At 44.2% G+C, this 20181-nt stretch overlaps 1 pseudogene; it reads right to left on the bottom strand.

Moving 5' to 3' along the window:
- Positions 1–6822: 6822 nt before the first annotated feature.
- Positions 6823–11126, bottom strand: LOC105547750 (annotated as a pseudogene).
- Positions 11127–20181: the final 9055 nt, after the last annotated feature.

Here is a 20181-nt window from a genome sequence, read left to right as displayed (position 1 = left end):
ACAGAAGCTTACAGGATTTCTGCCTTACAATGTGAAGGGAGTCTACGGGTGAATGATATTGGTTGTAGTTGCCTAGCTCAGAGGGCAGAGGGAGAGGTAGGAAAGGAATGCTCAGTTACTGGCCAGCTTTGATGAGTCTGCACTTTTTCTAGGAGCTTTCCAAGCCCCCTATTCCTTAATGTTATCACGCCACTTTGGGCTAGCACTGGGCCAGCCCTGCCAAGTGTCTGCTCTATATGTTCGCAGAACAGGTAATAAGCCTTCCAGAAAACAAGGAGAATAAAGAATGCAACTTAGAAAGTTCCACCTGGGCTGATCCTCCATCTGTGGCCTCTGACCTTTTCCCACTCTAAGCCATCTCATCCTTCAGTGGGGCCAAACATCAAGGGTTTTGTTACTGGGAACTGTTCTGAACTCCAACCACTTCCCACCTCTTCTGTGGCACCTGCAGGGTTGGGTTTGGGAAGGAAGCCAGCAGCTATTGCTGGTTCACCATCTTCTTCTGGAACCAGATATGCTTGTACATTTTGAAAGTAATGTGAAGTCATTACTGACAACAACTAAAATATATATACCACTTAACCACATGACAGGCACTATTCTAAGTTTTTTACATGTATTTACCCATTTAATCATAGCAATCAAATGAGTTAGATAATGTGGTTATCCCCAGTTCACTCTTGAGTAGCCTGAGACACAGAAAGGTTATATGACTTACACAAGGTCACACAGTTTAATAAGTCGAGAAGCCAGAAACTGAACCCAAGCTGTCTGGTTCCAGAGCCTGTACTCTAAAATACTAGCGTTAACTGGGCACAGTGACTCACTCCTGTAATCCCACCCCTTTGGGAGGCAGAGGTGGGAGGATTGCTTGAAGACAAGAGTTCAAGATCAGCCTGGGCAACATAGCAAGAAAAAGAAAATAGCTACCAAAAAAAAGAAAATTTAATTAGCCAGGCTTGGTGGTGCATGCCTGTAGTCCCAGCTACATGGAAGGCTGAGACAGGGGGATCACTTGAGCTGAGGAGGCTGGGGCTACAGTGAGCCATGATTGTGCTATGGAACTGTAGCCTGGGCAACAGAGTGAGGCTCTGTCTAAAATAAAACAAAATGAAATGCTAGTGCTTTTAACCATTCTATCATTCATTAGCATCTGTATCCATTCCTTGAACACCAAAAGAACTTCTCTTTTCTTTCCTGTCCCTCCTCCCATCTTCCATGTTTATAATACCAGGAATTTTAGTTAAGACTATAATTTTTTATGTTTACAATCTGAAGTTTACACTTTTCAATACATTTTACTATTTTTCTCCTCACCATTGCTTATTGAAACCACCTCCTTCCTCCTAAATTTAGTTTTCTCTTCTCATAGAACTGTATACGAATAATTATTTCTGAAGGGTATATGTCTCGTTAATTTTCTAAAAAATTTTTTTTTGCCTCATTCTGGATTATCCTGGTATATAGATATCCAGGTACACCTTTTTTTGTTTGTTTTTGTTTTGTTTTGTTTTGTTGGAGACAGTGTCTGGCTCTGTCACCCAGGCTGGAATGCAATGGCACAATCTCGGCTCACAGCAATCTCCATCTCCTGGACTCAAGCTATTCTCTTGCCTCAGCCTCCCAAGTAGCTGGGACTACAGGCACGTGGCAACACACCTGGCTAATTGTTGTATTTTTTGTAGAGATGGGTTTCGCCTTGTTTGTTAGGCTGGTCTCAAACTCCGGAGCTCAAGCAGTCCTCCCATCTCAGCCTCCCAAATGCTGGGACTATATGCATGAGCCACTGCGCCTAGCCCAAAGTTATTTTTAATCAGCTCCTTGAAAAACTTCTCCATTAAATTCTCTCTTCTCTCTTTCTCTCTGGGACCTTTCAGAATTTTATCTTTATCTTAGAAATTTTATTCCTAGGGGGTGTGTGTGTGCATGCGCACAGGTGTGTGTGCACATGTGTGTTAATCAGACTCAAAGCTAGGTGGCTCTTTTCAGTTTGAAGATTCATGTCTTTGCTCAGTTCAGAAAATTCTAGAACATTATTTTTTCAAGTACTGCCTTCTCTCCAGTCTTTACAGTCTTCTTTTCTTTCTTTTTTTTTTTTTTTTTTTTTTTTTTTGTGATGTAGTTTTGCTCTGTCACCCAGGGTGGAGTGCAGTGGAAAGACCTCAGCTCACTGCAACCTCCACTTCTCGGGTTCAACTGATTCTCCTGCCTCAGCCTCCCAAGTAGCTGGGATTTCAGGCGCCCACAATCACACCAGGCTAATTTTTGTGTTTTCAGTAGAGACAGGGTTTTGCCATGTTTGACAGGCTGGTCTCGAACTCCTTACTTCAGGTGATCTGCCTGCCTTGGCCTCCCAAAGAGCTGGGATTACAGGCGTGAACCACTGCGCCTGGCCCAGTCTTTCCATTCTGTATGTCTGGAACTTCTATTGGATGAACCGTGAAACTTCTGGGATCTATTCTCCATTTCCTTTATTATTTTACTTTCATACTTTCCATTTCATAATCCTTTTCTACTACACGGTGAAGTAGTGTGGTGCCTGAACACATTTTTTCATTGGGCTGTTCCAGTTTCTCTTACTGATATGCAAAAGCTTTTTTGTATATTAGAGATGATTACTTTTACTGCAGATGCTTCACCATTTTCTCCAAAATTTGTCTGTTTAAACAGTTGTTTATGGTGTCTTTTGACTTAGATGATACTTTAATTTTTACATCTTTAAGTATGTCAGATGCATTGTTCATAGCCTTGGTGTAATGTCAGGAAGTGCCTATGCCAACTCAAGATGTCTTACACTCTAATATTTTCCTAAATTTTCATCTAATTCTTTATGACTTCACGTTTTCACATTTAAGTCTCTGAATTTTTGGCATTTATTGTTTTATGTGGTTCAAAGTAAGGATTTAATCTTTTTTTTTTTCAAAAGCATAGACACTTGTCAAGCAATCATTTATTATACAACCCATCTTTAGGCCACTGTTTGGAAATGCATGCTGAAGTTTGTACATAAATCAGTCTGTTTCTTGATTTTCTATTTTTTTCACTAATTAATCTGTTTCTATATGTGTTCATTTTTTATTGCTGCTGTAACAAATTGCCAATAGCTAAGACAACGCTGGGCACGGTGGCTCATGCCTGTAATCCCAGCACTTTGGGAGGCTGAGACGGGCGGATCGCTCGAAGTCAGGAGTTCAAGACTAGCTTTGCCAACATGGCAAAACCCCGTCTCTACTAAAAATACAAAAATCAGCCGGGTGTGGTGGCATGCACCTGTAATCCCAGCTATTTGGGAAGCTGAGACAGGAGAATTGCTTGAACACGGAGGTGAAGATTGCAGTGAGCCGAGATCACCCCACTGAGCTCCAGCTTGGGTGACACAAGTGAGACTCCATCTCAAAAAATATTTATATAGCTAAGACCATTTTTGAAAAAGAAGAATAAGGTGGGAGGAATGGCTGTACCATATTTCAATACTTCTTATATAGCCACAGGAATTAAGACTGTGTAGTATTGGGAGAATAATAGACACATAGATCACTGGAACAAAATAGAGAACCTAGAAAGAGCCCCACGCTGATTTTTCACAAAGAGACAAAAAGAAGGAAGGATCATCTGCTTAACAAATGGTGCTGGAGCAGTTGCATAGCCATAGGCCAAAAAAAAAAAAAAAAAAAAGACCTAGTCTTCATAACTTTATACAAAAAAGTAACTCAAGTGGATCATATATTTAAATCTGAAATAGAAAACTAAAAAAAAACTTTTACAAGAAAACATAGGAGAAATGTCTGAGATCTAGGGCATAGTGAACAGTTCAAAAAGCATAAACCATAAGGGAAAAAAGTAAATTAGATTTCATCCAATTTAAAACTTTTGCTCTGCAAGAAACCCTGTTAAAAGGATGAAAAAACAACGTATGGACTGGGAGAAAATGTTTGCAAACCACATATTCAAGAAAGGACTCACATCCAGAATATATAATGGATACGTATAGTACTCTCAAAACTCAACGGTAGGCCGGGTGTATCCCAGCACTTTGAAAGGTCGAGATGGATGGAAGACAGATCCCTTGAGGCCAGGAGTTTGAGACCAGCCTGGGCAACATGGCAAAAAAACATCTCTACTAAAAATACAAAAATTAGACAGGCATAATGATGCACGCCTGTAATCCCAGCTACACGGGAGGCTGAAGCACGAGAATCGCTTGAATCTGGAAGGCAGAGGTTGAAATGAGCCAAGATCATGCCACTGCACTCCAACCTGGGTAACAGAGCAAGACTCTGCCTAAAAAATAATAATAATAATAATAACTCAATGGTAAAAAAAACAAATAATACAATTAGAAAATTATGAAAAGATATTAACATACATTTCACTGAAGAGGAAATAAGCAAATAAGCACATGAAAAGATATTCCACACTAATTCGCTTCATTAGATGCAAATTAAGACCACAATGAGGTATCACGACACACTTTATTACAATAGCTAAAATAAAAGACATAGTGGCAACACCAAATGGTGACAAGGATGCAGAGAAACTGGACATCTAGTAAAATGCTTCTGGGAAGGTAAAATCTTACAGCCACTCTGGAAAGCAGTTTGGTAGTTTCTTATACAACTAAACATGCAATGACCATACAATTCAACAATTACACTTCAGAGAAGTTAAAACGTATGCCCATCCAGAAACTTGTACATAATTGTTCATAGCAGTTTTACTTGTAATAGTCAAAAGCTGGATATAATCAATATGTCCTACAATAAGCGAATGGTTGAACTGTGGTACTTCCATACCACGGAATACTACTCAATAATAAAAATGAACAATTGGCCGGGCGCAGTGGCTCACGCATGTAATCCCAGCACTTTGGGAGGCCGAGGCGGGCGGATCGCGAGGTCAGGAAATCGAGTTCATCCTGGCTAACACAGTGAAACCCCATCTCTACCAAAAAATACAAAAAATTAGCCGGGGGTGGTGGCGGGCGCCTGTAGTCCCAGCTACTCGGAAGGCTGAGGCAGGAGAATGGTGTGAACCTGGGAGGCAGAACTTGCAGTGAGCAGAGATGGCGCCACTGCACTCCAGCCTGGGCGACAGAGCGAGACTCCGTCTAAAAAAAAAAAAAAAAAAAAATTACCCGGCCGTGCTGGCGCGTGCCTGTAGTCACAGCTACTCAGGAGGCTGAGGCAGTAAAATTGCTTGAACCTGGGAGGCAGAGGTTGCAGTGAACCGATATCACGCCACTGCACTCCAGCCTGGGCAATAGACTGAGACTCCGTCTCGACAACAAAAACAACAACAATGAACTATTGATACAAAAATATTAATATCTTGGATGAATCATCATGGAATTATGCTGAGTGAAATAAGCCCCTAAAACATTACATACTGTAAGATTTCATTTGTACAGCATCACAGAAAAGACAAAATTATAGAAATGAAAAACAGATTAGTAGTTGCCGGGGTTAGGGATGGTGGATGGGAGGAGAGTGGGTATTACTAAAAATGAGTAGCACAAGGGATAGCATTGTGGTGATGGAAATGTTCTGTAACTTTTTTTTTTTTTTTCCGGAGAGGGATTTTCACTCTGTCACCTAGGCTGGAGTGCAGTGACACGATCTCAGCTCACCGCAACCTCTGCCTCCCAGGTTCAAACCATTCTGCTGTCTCAGCCTCCCATGTAGCTGGGATTACAGGTGCGTGCCACCATGCCTGGTAAGTTTTGTATTTTTAGTAGAGATGGGGTTTCTCCATGTTAACCAGGGTGGTCTCAAACTCCTGACCTCAATGATCTACCCACCTCAGCCTCCCAAAGTGCTGGGATTACAGGCATGAGCCACCGCACCTGGCCATGTTCTGTATTTTTTTTTTTTTCTGAAATATAAGCTTTATTTAAAATTTAAAGAAATACTAAAAATAAACGTTTTTTGGCCTGGCGCGATGGCTCATGCCTGTAATCCCAGCACTTTGGGAGGCCGAGGCGGGTGGATCACGAGGTCAGGAGATCGAGACCACGGTGAAACTCCGTCTCTACTAAAAATACAAAAAATTAGCCAGGCGCGGTGGCAGGCGTCTGTAGTCCCAACTACTTGGGAGGCTGAGGCAGGAGAATGGCATGAACCCTGGAGGTGGAGCCTGCAGTGAGCTGAGATCGCGCCACTGCACTCCAGCCTGGGTGACAAAGAAGACTCGGTCTCAAAAATAAAAAATAAAAAATAAAAAATAAATACACATTTTTCTACAAATTTTAATCAAGCACTCAAAGCAATTTAGGAATGTTAAACACTAATTCTTAATTGAAAATGATGACATCCATAGAATACATCCTGGTGTTAGCCAACATCAGGTTTACTTAATATTGGTATTTTATATATGCTTAACTATTCATCCTTCCTAAAATTCAATGATAACAATGATTTGAATTTATAAGGTGAAGCCATTTATGTAATACCCCAGATATAACATTTTCAAATACAAAACATTTATACTAGCATGGAAATTATAAAAACATACATAAATTATACTGAAGGATGTGATTTAAAGGCTGTCTATATACATAGATGTGTTTCACCTTAGAAAGTACACATGCACATCAAAACATTCACTGAATATAGATGCCATTAAATTCTCTTACTTACGTTACAAAGCAAAGGGCCAGTTCATAAATGTTGTTCTAGTATGTATCAACTGCAAAAAACACATATTCCACAAAAAGGTTTTGAAGACACATGGGAGTGGGATGTGCCCACATTAAGAGCAGAGCTTTTACAGGACCACCTGTCTCTCCAGCCGGCTCCCAGCGACCACTGAAAACAGCTGCTACCCTCAGAACAACAAGATGGTGTTGTTAATGATAACGATGGACCCTGGAATCTCATTCTCCTTGACCACCAGCGGAGGTGAAATCTGATGATGTCGCCATGGGTTGGTTTGGCCAGAAGTCCATTATCTTGAAGTCTCAGACACACTTTCCAAATATCACAATCTTTGGTTTCTTTAATAACAATAGGGTTTAATAATTCTTTTCCTCGCTGGGCTCAGTGGCTCACACCTGTAATCCCAACACTTTGGGAGGCTAAGGTGGGTGGATCAGCTGAGGTCAGGAGTTTGAGACCGGCCTGGCCAACATGGTGAAACTCTGTCTCTACTAAAAAATACAAAAGTTAGCCAGGCATAGTGGCGCGTGCCTGTAATCCTAGCTACTTAGAAGGCTGAGGCAGGCGAATCACTTGAACCCAGGAGGCAGAGGCTGCAGTGAGACAAGATCATGCCATTGCAATCCAGCCTGGGCAACCACAGTGAACCTGTGACTTAAGTAAATAAATAAATAAAATAATTATTTTCTTCTTACAGCAGTTACATCAGAAGGCAGCTTCATGGGTTCATTTCTCAAGATAATACCCATTTTTTTTCTGCATTTTCAGCAAGGTTTTCTTCTTCTAAAACTTCAAGGGCTATGATGGCCGCTTGGCAGCCTAGTGGATTGCCACCGTATGTGGACCCATGTTCTTCTGGCTTAATGGTCAGCATTATGTCATCATTCCATAGCAGCGCAGACACAGATTGTCAGCCCCCAGAAAGTGCCTTTCTAAGGAGGACTATATCAGGTCTGACATTTTCATGATCAACATTTAGCCATCTATCAGTTCTGGCCACTCCTGTATGTATTTCATCAACAATAAACAGAACCAAGCTGGGATCATGAGATGGGACAAGAGTAAGTTAAAATACCACAAAGCTTACTATTCTTACAGAGATTCAGCTGGTCTTTCTTGTCTTTCTTTCTTTCTTTCTTTCTTTCTTTCTTTCTTTCTTTCTTTCTTTCCTTCCTTCCTTCCTTCCTCCCTCCCTTCCTTCCTTCTTCCCTTCCTTCTTCCCTTTCCTTCCCTTTCCTTCCCTTCCCTTCCTTCTTCTCTTCCCTTCTTCCCTTCCCATGTTCCCTTCTGTCTTCCCTTCCCTTTCTTCCCTTCCCTCTTCCCTTCCCTTCTCCCTTCCCTTCTCCCTTCCCTTCCCTTCCCTTCTCCCATCCCTTCTCCCTTGCCTTCCTTTTCTTTTCAACAGTTTTTCTCTGTGGCCCAGGCTGGAGTACAGTGGTGGGATCTCAGCTCAATGCAACCTCCCCTTCCCAGGTTCGAATTGAGTGAGCCCAGGAGGTCAAGATCAGCCTGGGAAAAATAGCAAAAGGCAGGGTGGTGCATGCCTGTAGTCCCGAGGCCGAGGGGGAAGGATTACTTGAGCCCAGGAGGTAGAGACTAGCCTGGACAACATAGCAAAACTGTCTCTACTAGAAAAATTAAAAATATTAGAAGGGGCTGGGTGGTGTATGCCTGTGGTCCCGAGGCCGAGGCAGGAGGATTGCTTGAGCCCAGGAGGTCAAGGCCAGCCTGGCCAACATAGTGAAACCCCATTTCTACTAACAACAAGGACAACAAAAAATAGCATGGGCAGGGTGGCTCACCCCTGTAGTTCCGAGCCTGAGGTGAGAAGATTACTTGAGCCCAGAAGGTCAATATCAGCCTGGTAAACATAGCGAAAGCCTGTCTCTCCTAAAAAAATTATCAGGGCAGAATGGCACACGCCTGTAGTCCTGAGGCCGAGGCAGAAGCATTGCTTGAGCCCAGGAGGTTGAGGCCAGTCTGTGCAACATAGCGAAACCTGGTTTCTACTGAAAAAAAAAGTACCGTGGGCAAGGTGGTGCATGCCTGTAGACCCCAGGCTGAGGCGGGAGGATCTCTTGAGCCCAGGAGATTGAAGCCAGCCTGGCCAACATAGAGAAACCCGGTTTTAACAAAAAAAAAAAAAAAAAAAAAAAAAAGTGGGCAAGGTGGTGCATGCCTATAGTACTGAGAACGAGGTGGGAGGATTGGCCAAGGCGGACGTAATCAATACCACAATCACATCCCGTAAGTAAATACCTTTTCCTCTCTCCAGGACTACAGGTAAAGGATGGTAATTGTGTGCACCATACTTAGATTCCCTTCCAAAAATGCAATCAGAGGTTGGAGGGCCTTGGACGGATTTTTTAGTTCCAACACATGTAGAAGCCACTGAAGAATGAATGTCACGACGAAGCACAGCAAACCTCCGCAAATGTGCTAGTTTGGAAAACATTGTGTCTTTCAAGTAGAAAAATCACAAATCGACTATTGTTTTCTTCCCATGGTTCAGACTAGAATACAGATGTTTAACCCAAGATCCAGGGACGGTCTTCAGAGAGATCAAAATCTCCTGATGGCACCTGAGGACCACCCACTTTGTCACACAAAGTGTGGATGGAGGAGGCAACAATATTCTGCAATGTCACTGCCCAAGGATGATGGACCAATCAGGGCAGTTAGTGAACTCCATCTGGCCAATTAGAAGTCAGGACAGTAGGCGGAACAAGCGAAGCTGATTTGGCGTCTATCAGTCCAGGCTCCAGGGACAGAACCTTCTCAAAAGCCGGGCGGAGACTCTGATTTTCCCGCCAAAAGCATCCCCTTGGATTGGCTACTTTAAGTTCAGAGTGCGCATGCTCTGATTTGCTCTTTTGATTCTTCCACAATCAGGGTAAGCGTGTGCTGATTGTCTCTCTAAGCCAGAGAATGTGAAAACCTGGATAAAGAAGGCCCATGGGCACGTGGGAGCAGGGAGGCAACTCCTTCTTTTGAGAAAACAAAGCCTAACACTCTCCAACCTACCCAACCCTCATCTTCCAACTCTTCTCCATCATAGGACCCAAAAGGGGGAAACATGCCTGGACCCACAGACTGTGTGAGAGAAAGCAGCCGGTGATTTCTGAAGAGATCAGCGACCCTGAGGAAGACGACGAGTAACTCCGTAAGTGAACCTTCGGCTCATCCCCCACATCCCTGCAGATGTGCTATTCTGTTACAGTACCGGTATCCCATCTTGTCACTTGTTCCCCAAATCATTCCCTTCTCATAATTTTCTAGGGTACAGCATTGAGACTGAATGATGAGATTTCCCATGCTCTTTTCTTTCTATTTTTTTTTTTCTTTTTGAGAGGGAGTCTTGCTCTGTCGCCCAGGCTGGAGTGTAGTGGTGCAATCTTGGCTCACTGCAACTTGTGCCTCTCAGGTTCAAGCAATTCTCCTGCCTCAGCCTCCTGAGTAGCTGGGATTACAGGTGCGCACCACCACACCAGTGTAATTTTTGTATTTTTGGTAGAGATATTGGTCAGGCTGGTCTCAAACTCCTGACCTCGTGATCCACCTGCCTTGGCCTCCCAAAGTGCTGGGTTTACAGGGGCGAGCCACCGCGCCCAGCCGATTTCCCATTCTCTTTCTACTCCCTGCTCTGTATATCCAGGGATGCTCCCTACCCAGGATGCTGTGGGTTCCCAAACCCCAGGTCAGCCCTGATACGCGGGCCACACCTTCCTCTAGCCTAGTAATTGATAACCCAGGCGAGGAAGTCACTGTGGCATGAGCAGATGGTTCACTTCGAGGAACCGTGGAAGGCGTGTGCAGGTCCTGAGGTAGGGCAGAATCGGAGTGTGCGGGGTCTGCAGGTCAGGAGGACTTGAGATTGAGTTATTGGGCAGTGGGAACTCACTGCCACTTACTTTCCTTCTCTCTTCTTGCCTCAGCCTCAGGGATATGACACATGCCCACAATGAGAAGCAGAACGTGGTGACCTTTCACGAACATGGGCATGGCTGTGGACCCCTCGTCATCAGGTGTATAGCAAGTCAAAGCAAGTGTTCACAACAGTGAAAAGTTGAGCATCATTTTTCTTAGTGTGCCAAGAGTTCGATGTTAGCGTTTCCGTTGTATTTTCTTGCAGTGTGCCATTCTGTTAGATATTACCGTTTTCATTGATGAGCAAGACATACTTAATGCATTTTTCGGTTTGTGTATCCATGCACCCACCTCAGAAAACAAGTATAGTCAGGTATTCTCTTCATAGAACAGAACTACCCTCCTTTCTCCCCAGATGTGACTACTGAGGTCAGGTCTGAGTGTATAATTTCCGATTTTCTCCTCTGCATTTACACCACACAGACACACACACACACACACACACACACACACACACCAAGTACCACTATAAGCATCTCCCATCTGCTTTTCTCCATTGCCATGCATCCTGCTCAAGCCCCCCTCACTCCGTTTCCTGTTCAGCATGTACTCCCCTCATCCGATTCCCCTCTATCAGTCATTGACAGTTAATAAACATTTGCAAACGTTCCCCAGTTTTTGCTCCTCTCGTTATTGTGTACACAGCTCTGTGCATGTATGTGAATATTTCTTTAGGAAAGATTCTTAGAAATGGAATGGCTGTATCAAAGGAGTCATTTATTCAACAAAACCCTAATGAGTGCATCCTCGTGCTGAGCGCTGTTCTAGGTGCTGGAGAGACATCAGGGAACAAGGCAGACAGATGTTCCTGACCACCATTCTAGAGGAGGATGTTTCCAGTTGTTTGTTTGTTTTTTCTAGAGATGGGGTCTTGCTCTGTCCAGGTTGGAGTGCAGTGGCATGATCATAGCTCAATGCAGCCTTGAACTCCTGGGCTCAAGCGATCCTCCACCATGGCCTCCTAAAGTGCTGGGATTATAGGCGTGAGGCACCGTGCCTGGCCTCCAGTTTTTATTTTGATGGAGACTAAATACTTCAGTCCTGGAGCAGGATTCTGCAGCAGATGATTGGGCATCTTGGCCTTCGCGCTCTGAACAATTTTCGGGTTCTAGGGCTGGGACGGTCCATTTGGGAGTATGTGGGAGGAGACACAGATGAAATAGTCATCTGGGTGATGTGGAGGAATGAGGAAGATGCGTGCACGGTAAACCCTGTAATGGGCAGGGAATAGAAGAGTCCACTTAGTCTCCATGCAGGGGAGCAACGGTGGGAAAGTCCCCTGGACAGAAGCATGAGACTGCCCATCAAGGGTCTCACCAAGCAAGGGCCTGGGAGCTGGGGTGGGGACGATGATTTGGAATGTGACAGCTCTTTCTCACAGGTACCGTTACACGGTGCAGAGGGGAAACAGATGTGGGGAAGGAAGGGCAGAGGGGAGTCTGTTTTCGAACAAATCATTGCGTGTGAATGAAGACATCAAGGCCTCCTGGTTCTCCCCAGCCTTGGAAGGAGGACACTATCATCATTATGCCTATATGATAGATGAGAGACGGAGTCCCAGACAGATGGTAGGCGTCTTGTCACAGGTCCCACAGCTGGCAGGTGCACCAGGGGCTGAGTTTGGAGCTCACTGACTTCAGAAACATTAAGGAGGACAGATGTGTGTGATGGAGGGAGGGAGAATTGAACGAGCCCCGGGTTCTGCCCCCAGTTGCAAGGTAGAGGTTTTGGGTTCATTTTCCCAAGACAAGGAGCACTCAGAGAGGGAGAGTGCAGGGAGGGAGAGGCAAACGTGGTCATAGTGGGGACAGTGGGAGACAGAGATATGCAGGGTGGGCAGAAGAGGGGCAGGCAAAGAAGCAGGGGAGACCCAAGGCCAAGTGTGGGCTGTCAGCCACCAGAGGAAGAGGGTGCCAGAAAGGAGGTTGTGGGGCTCCAGGAGCAGCAGAAGTTCCCCAGATCTGTGAGCATGCCCTGCCTGGCACTGCAGGAAGAGGTGGCTGCCACCCAGGTCAGTGTGGACGTACCTCTACCTGTGACTCACAGAAAACAAATTCTATTTTATCCCAATATAGTTCTGTATTACACAAATGTAACATTCCGATACTAGATATTGAGTGCCTTATCCTCCACGCAAATAGAGGAGAGGATACCCTAAAAGAGATACTGAGGGATTTGATTTTTCTTTCTCCCTGGGAAGATGAAATCCATAAGTTGGGTTCCCCACCCCACAAGAGAGGTGCAAGGAAGCGTAGCTGGAAGACTGTGAGTCATGACAGGGAACATTTTTCCTTAGGTTCCTTGGGGATATAAAGCTCCTGACTGTCTGTCTATCATGGATAAAGAGTGAACATGGTCCCCTCTCCACAAATGTGTTTCTCTCCTTCATTATTACTGTGAAGGGCTAAAGATACACCAAGTCCTGATACATCACATTTTTGTGTTATTTTTGAGACAGAATCGCACTCTGTCACCCAGGCTGGAGTGCAGTGATGCAAGAACAGCTCACTGCAACCTCAGTCTCCCAGGCTTAAGGGATTCTCCCACTTCAGCTTCCAAACTAGCTTGGACTACAGGCACATGCCACCACAGCCAGCTAATTTTTGTATTTTTGGTAGAAACGGCATCCAGTATGTTGCCCAGGCTGGTCTGGATCTCCTGGCCTCAGTCAATCCTCCTGCTTCAGCCTCCCAAAGTGCTGGGATGACAAGTGTGAGCCACCTCACCAGGCCTTCACTTTCTTTAATGAGCAATTAGCAGAGTTTCATCTTAGAGGCAAAAGTGGCTACCGCCAGCCAAACTGTCTGTGGTGTTGGAGGGGAATCTGGCTGATTCAGACATTTCAAATGAACTTTTAAATTAACCTACCTGATGATTATCCTAAGGCCGTTTCCTGCTCCGTGATTTTTTGATTCAGGGTTTGGAGTTTTTCAGAGACTGTTACAAAGAGCATCTCCTGGCCGGGTGCGGTGACTTATGCTGTAACACCAGCACTTTGGGAGGCTGAAGCAGGCAGATCACTTGATGTCAGGAGTTTGAGACCAGCCTGGCCATCATGGTGAAACCCCCATCTCTACTAAAAATACAAAAATTAGCCGGCTGTGCTGGCAGCCTCCTGTGAATTCCAGTTAATGCAGGGGCTAAGGCAAGAGAATCACTTGAACACAGGAGACGGAGGTGCAGTGAGCCGAGATCACACCACTGCACTCCAGCCTGGGCGACAGAGTAAGTCTCCGTCTCAGAAAACAAACAGCATCTCTTACCTACAGTGATTTGAGCTGTGGTCTGTTCTCCTTGGGTTTCTCTATCAGTCTGATCCCATCTACTCTGTCTCCCTGGAATGCCTCAATATTTCTGGTGGACCACTGACACGCTTTCTTGTTTTCCTCTACTGTTAAGAATTGACCCTTGAAAACATTTTCTTCCCAGTTCAATGGAATGTTGAGTGGGGCACAGAATCTATCTGTCATCTTGCTCCAATCATCTGGTTTTAGATATTTTATGTATTTTTGTCACTATAAATGTGTAATTTTTCTCAATTTGATTTTCTAAATGGTTATTATTGGTAGGTAGAAAGTATTATCTATTACTGTATATAATATTTTGTTACCTGTCTGGGTGCAGCTTACCCTGCATTTTGGCACAAGACTCAATCTGTTTTATTCTACAAAAGAAAATTGACAGGCTGGGCGCGGTGGCTCACGCCTGTAATCCCAGCACTTTGGGAGACTGAGGTGGGTGGATCACCTGAGGTCAGGACTTTGACACCAGCCTGGCCAAGATGATGAAACCCCATCTCTACCAAAAAATTTTTTTAAATTAGCCATGCATTGTTGGCACGCACCTGTATTCCCAGCTATGAGGGCAGCTGAGGCAGGAGGATCACTTGAACTCGGGAGGTGGAGATTGCAGTGAGCTGAGATTGCCCCACTGCACTCCAGCCTGGACGACAGCGATTCTATCTCTAAAAAAAAAGAAAAAGAAAAGAAAATTCATATCACAGGCAATAGAGAGTTTTAAAAGGATACTTTATGAAAGATTTCATAGGGGAGGCTTATGGAAAGAAAGAAATATATATTTTACAGAGCTGAGCAGTTCACAGCAAAAATCACCAGAACTGCCTTTTTCTCCAAAATTATTACTCCTACGCTATATTACTACTGGTTCTTCTAGTCCTTCCCTGTATTCCAAATCTTCAAATTGTCCATTTTCTTATTGGGATAATTTTCCTCTGCCCAGATCTAGGTCCTCCACAACATTTAACACTGTCTTCGGGTGTTTGAATTCCCATTGTTTTAGCTCAGGTTCCCAAGGAAACAGGCTTTGGGCCATACAGGACACCTCTAGACAGACTATACTGAGAAACCATGCCTGGAATGGTGCAGTGGGGAGAGGAGAGGAGAGGAGAGGCAATTTACATACCTGGCTCTCACTCTTGGTTCCTTTTCTTATTGGTCAAAATTTACCCCACAGGCACAAACTCCCACACACTTCTAGATTGCATAATCTGCCCCTTTGGCAGCTGTCTGGGCAGCCAGATCCCACACTTTGAAGTGTAGTGTTTCATACAATCCAAAAGTGGTAGCAGAGGTTAGGCACGGTGGCTCACGTCTATAATCCCAGCAATTTGGGAGGCCGAGGCAGGTGGATCATGAGGTCAGGAGTTTGAGACCAGCCTAGCCAGCATGGTGAAACCCTGTCTGTAGCAAATATACAACAATTAGCCGGGCATGGTGGTGGATGCCTGTAATCCCAACTACTTGGGGGGCTGAGGTAGGAGAATCACATGACCCCAGGAGGCAGAGGTTGCAGTGAGCTGAGATCGCACCACTGCACTTCAGCCTGTGCGACAGATCAAGACTCTGTCTCAAAAACAAACAAAGGAAGAATTTACAAATTCAAATTTTTCAAGGAAATGCTCCAAGGAAAGTGAAATGGGGAAAGGTCTCTTCTTGCCCTTTTGACAACAGGAAAAATCTCAATTTTATGTTTGTTACCCTTATAATTTCCCCCTATTGTTATTCTTTTATAGTAAAACTACAATTTTCTAATTATCTCCACTGCTGTTTCTATCTTTCTCTGGGTAGTTTACAGCCACCTAGTTATCCAACAAGTCCATAGTAAGACGCAAAGCAGAGCAATTATCAGGATTATAACAAAATGATTTTTTTTTTTTTTTTGAGATGGAATTTCTCTCTTGTTGCCCAGGCTGGGGTACAAAGGTGCCATCTCAGCTCACTGCAACCTCCACTTCCCGAGTTCAAGAGATTCTCCTGCCTCAGCCTCCCGAGTAGCTGGGATTACAGGCATGTGCCACCAGGCCCAGCTAACTTTGTATTTTTTGTAGAGATTAGATTAGGCTGATCTTGGACTCCTTACCTCGGGTGATCTGCCTACCTCATCCTCCCAAAGTGCTGGGATTACAGACATGAGCCACCACGCCCAGTCTAGAATGAGTTTTTAAATTCAGTATAATACTCACCCTGTCAGGGTGAGGGGCGACCTTTAAACACATCATACTGGTTAATTGTGTCAAAGTCAAAATAAATTATAGAGACAAATCCTGAAATCAAATGCTCTATTCGGGAATCACAAAATTGCAATTCAGGACATATACATGGACTGAGGTGGTCTTCAGTATGTCCAACAAACAAAGAAGTTGGAAGCTTTATTAGAAAGAAAAAATGTTACATATTGTTTTGAAATGAGGCTCATTGGCCCTGGAGAAGCTGGTTCATTCGCCTAATCAGCTTTCACATTCCCTCTTTTGATCAGCATCTTTCTTTGAAAACCTCACTGGTCAGCCATCTTAAAGTGAGGCTTCATTGTCACTCCATGCCAGGATGGACCTGGGCTGGTTGTCTTTGTCCCATGTCAAGGGAAAGGTAAGGGAGTCGGTATCAGAGACATGGGCCACATTTGAGCCAAAAAGAGGAGAGAAGGAAAAAAAAATTCAGGCATGTTTGTCTGGAGTTCAGCATCAAGTTCCATGTTATTAGTCCCATCTGTGTTAGCATTCATCTTGACGCACTGGGCCAAACTAATCCTGTTTGGAGAACTGGCTTAACAAATATTAGACAGGCAGTAAGAACGGAGCTCAGAGATCATAATACAAAACTACTTAGCAATCGTTTTTTATTTTATTTTATTGAGATGGAATCTTGCTCTGTCACCCAGGCTGGAGTGCAGTGGCATGATCCCAGCTCACTGCAACCTCCACCTCCTGGGTTCAAGAAAATCTCCTGCCTCAGCCTCCCAAGTAGCTGGTATTACAGGTGCCCACCACCAATCCAGGCTAATTTTTATATTTTCAGTAGAGACAGGATTTTACCACGTTGGCACTCACTGCAACCTTCGCCTCCCGGGCTCAAGTAATTTTCGTGTCTCAGCCTCCCAAATAGCTGGAATTACAGGTGCCCGCCCCTACACCAGCCAATTTTTTTGTATTTTTCGTAGAGATCAGGTTTCACCACGTTGGTCAGGCTAGTCTCCAACACCTGACCTCAAGTGATCTGCCTGCCTTGGCCTCCCAAGGTGCTGGGATTACAGGCATGAGCCACTGTGCCCGGCCCATCCTAGATTTTTAGATAAACCCAACCAATCGTCAACCAGAAAATGTTTAAATCTATCTATATGCTGGAAGCCCCTGCTTGGAGTTGTCCTGCCTTTCTGGACCAAACCAATGTATTTCTTAAATGTATTTGATTGAGTCTCCATAAAATCTATAAAACCAAGCTGCACCCCAACCTCCTTGGGCAACTCAGGACCTCCTGAGGCTATGTCATGGGCCATGGTCACTCCTATTTGGCGCAGAATAAATCTCTTCAAATGTTTTCCAGAGTTCGTCTCTTTTCATCAGCAGACTTCAGGAACAGAGCAGTTTCTGTTTTTAGTAATTTTATGGGAAAAAGTTGGATCTATTCTATATGTAGATAACAAGAACTCGGCCGGGCGCAGTGGCTTAGGCCTGTATTCTCACCACTTTGGGAGGCTGAGGCGGGCGGATCACGAGGTCAAGAGATCGAGACCATCCTGGTCAACATGGTGAAACCCCATTTCTACTAAAAATACAAAAATTAGCTCAACGTGGTGGCATGCTCCTGTAGTAACAGCTACTCAGGAGGCTGAAACTATTCCAAACAATAGAAAAAGGAGGGAATCCTCCCTAACTGACTTTATCAGGCCAGCATCATCCTGATACCAAAACCTGGCAGAGACACAACAAAAAAAGAGAATTTTAGATGTTCAGCCCTGCTGAACATCGATGCAAAAATCCTCAATAAAATACTGGCAAACTGAATCCAGCAGCACATCAAAAAGCTTATCCACCACAATCAAGTTGGCTTCATCCCTGGGGTGCAAGGCTGGTTCAACACATGCAAATCAATAAATGTAATCCATCCCATAAACAGAACAAAAGACAAAAAGCACATGATTATCTCAATAGATGCAGAAAAGCCCTTCAACAAAATTCAACAGCCCTTCATGCTAAAAACTCTCAATAAACTAGGTATTGATGGTTCATATCTCAAAATAATAAAAGTGGCTGTTTTTACTTACTCACTGTAAAGCTAAAAACACTTGAAGTTAGCCATTCCATGCGTTTTGATGAAAGCCTTGGTAATATAACCAATGTTTTATTTTTTTTTCTTTTTGAGACAGGGTCTTGCTTTGTCACCCAGGCTAATGTGCAGTGGTGAGATCTCAGCTCACTGCAGCCTCCACCTCCTGGGTTCAACCAATTCTCCTGCCTCAGCCTCCTGAGCAGCCAGTATTACAGGCGTGTGCCACCATGCCTGGCTAATTTTTTTTTGTATTTTTAGTAGATATGCGGTTTCACCATGTTGGCCAGGCTGGTCTCAAACTCCTCAGGTGATCCACCCACCTCAGCCTCCCAAAGTGCTAGGATTACAAGCACAAGCCACTGCGCCCGGCGCTATAACCAATGTTTATAATTGTATCCCTCTAGAGAGAGAGCGAGTAGAGGTGTCTCTCTGTCTTTCTGTGTGTGTGTGTGTGTGTGTGTGTGTGTGTGTGTGTGTTAAAAAAAAATGGGCCAGGTTCAATGGCTCACACCTGTAATCCCAGAACTTTGGGAGGCCACTTGAGCCCAGGAGTTCAAGACCAGCCTGGCCAACATAAGGAGACCCCCATGTCAAAAAGAAAACAGAAGAGAAAAGAAGAGATGTATGGTTTTATTACTACCTGTATACTTGCATGCAGTGCCTGCATGAGGTGGTGGATATGCTTGAGAGAAGAGAGGAGAGGAGAGGAGGGAAGAGGAGGGGAGAGGAGGGGAGAAGAAAGTGGGTAGGGGGAGGGAATGGTTTTATTACTACCTGCAGGCAGGGCCTGCATGAGGTGATGGGTGTGCTGGGCTCAGGGGACATGTGGGCTGTGAGGAGACGGTGATGGCAAGGCTGGAAGGAAAAGGGGTGGCTTGGAAACCAGGCCCAAGGGATCCTCAGATCTGCTTCTTGGAATGGGCAGCCTTGAGAAAAGAGTCACGGTAAGCCACAGTCATGCCATCCATCAGATGCAGAAATTCTTGGAAATCTAACTGCCCATCACTAGTGAGGTCCAGTTTCTTCACTATGTGGTCAAGGACATTGGCGCCCTTCTGGTTCTATGTGGAGGCAGCCAGGTCTGTATTCATGAAGCTTGGGAACTCCATCTTGGGGTGAATGCTGTTGTAACCATCCTTTACAGCCTATTTCTGCAAAACAGCAATCAGGGACTTAATGCACTGCTCCATCTCTGCAGGGCTGGAGATTTTCGCCATGTTAGAGTTGACTGAGGCACCGAGAGCAGGTTTTTACTGGACCTGTGTAAATAACCATATTGCCATAAGAATATTTGCAAATAGTTTTCTAATTCTGGAGGAATCAAGTAGAAAGAAAAAGCAAACATTTCCATCTTAGTTTACAAAAGTATACCAAATTGTTACAAACTATAGATAGTTTAACAGAGAAAATTTTCTCTCTTTTTTTTTTTTTTTTCATTTTTTTGAGAAAGGGTTGTGTTCTGTTGCACAGGCTGGAGTGCAGTGGTACAAACATAGCTCCCTGCAACCTCTGCCTCTCGACTCTAGTGATCCTCCCACCTCAGCCTCCCAAGTAGCTGGGACCACAGGCGTGCGCCACCATGCCTAGCTAATTTTTTTTTTTTTTGAATTTTTTTGTAGAGACAGGGTTTTGCGACGTTGCCCAGGGTGGTCTTGAACTCCTGGGCTCAAGTGATCTTCCCACCTTGGCCTTCCAAAGTGAACCACCACACCCCATCAGAAAATTTTCTTATATGTGGCAAATAAAACATTTAAGTAAAAAACAAAGTTTTTATTTTCTGAATTTTTTTTTTAGAATCCCAGTCTCCTATATTTCCCAGGTTGGTCTTGAATTCCTGAACTCAAGGGATCATCCTGTCTCGGCCTCCCAAACTGCTGGGATTACAGGTGTGAGCCACCGTGCCCAGCCCAAGAACAAATAAAGTTTTAAATAAAGTTCAAAAATACATTAACTTTATCAGTTATTTAATCTCATGTAATTAATTTTTTTCTGCTTGATCTTTTTTTTTTTTTTTTTTTTTTTGAAATGGAGTTTCA

This window comes from Mandrillus leucophaeus, unplaced genomic scaffold, assembly GCF_000951045.1.
Source record: "Mandrillus leucophaeus isolate KB7577 unplaced genomic scaffold, Mleu.le_1.0 Scaffold395, whole genome shotgun sequence".
Lineage (NCBI taxonomy): Eukaryota > Metazoa > Chordata > Mammalia > Primates > Cercopithecidae > Mandrillus > Mandrillus leucophaeus.
Note: the sequence above shows the minus strand (reverse complement) of the source record. Positions and strands in the feature narration are given on the sequence as shown.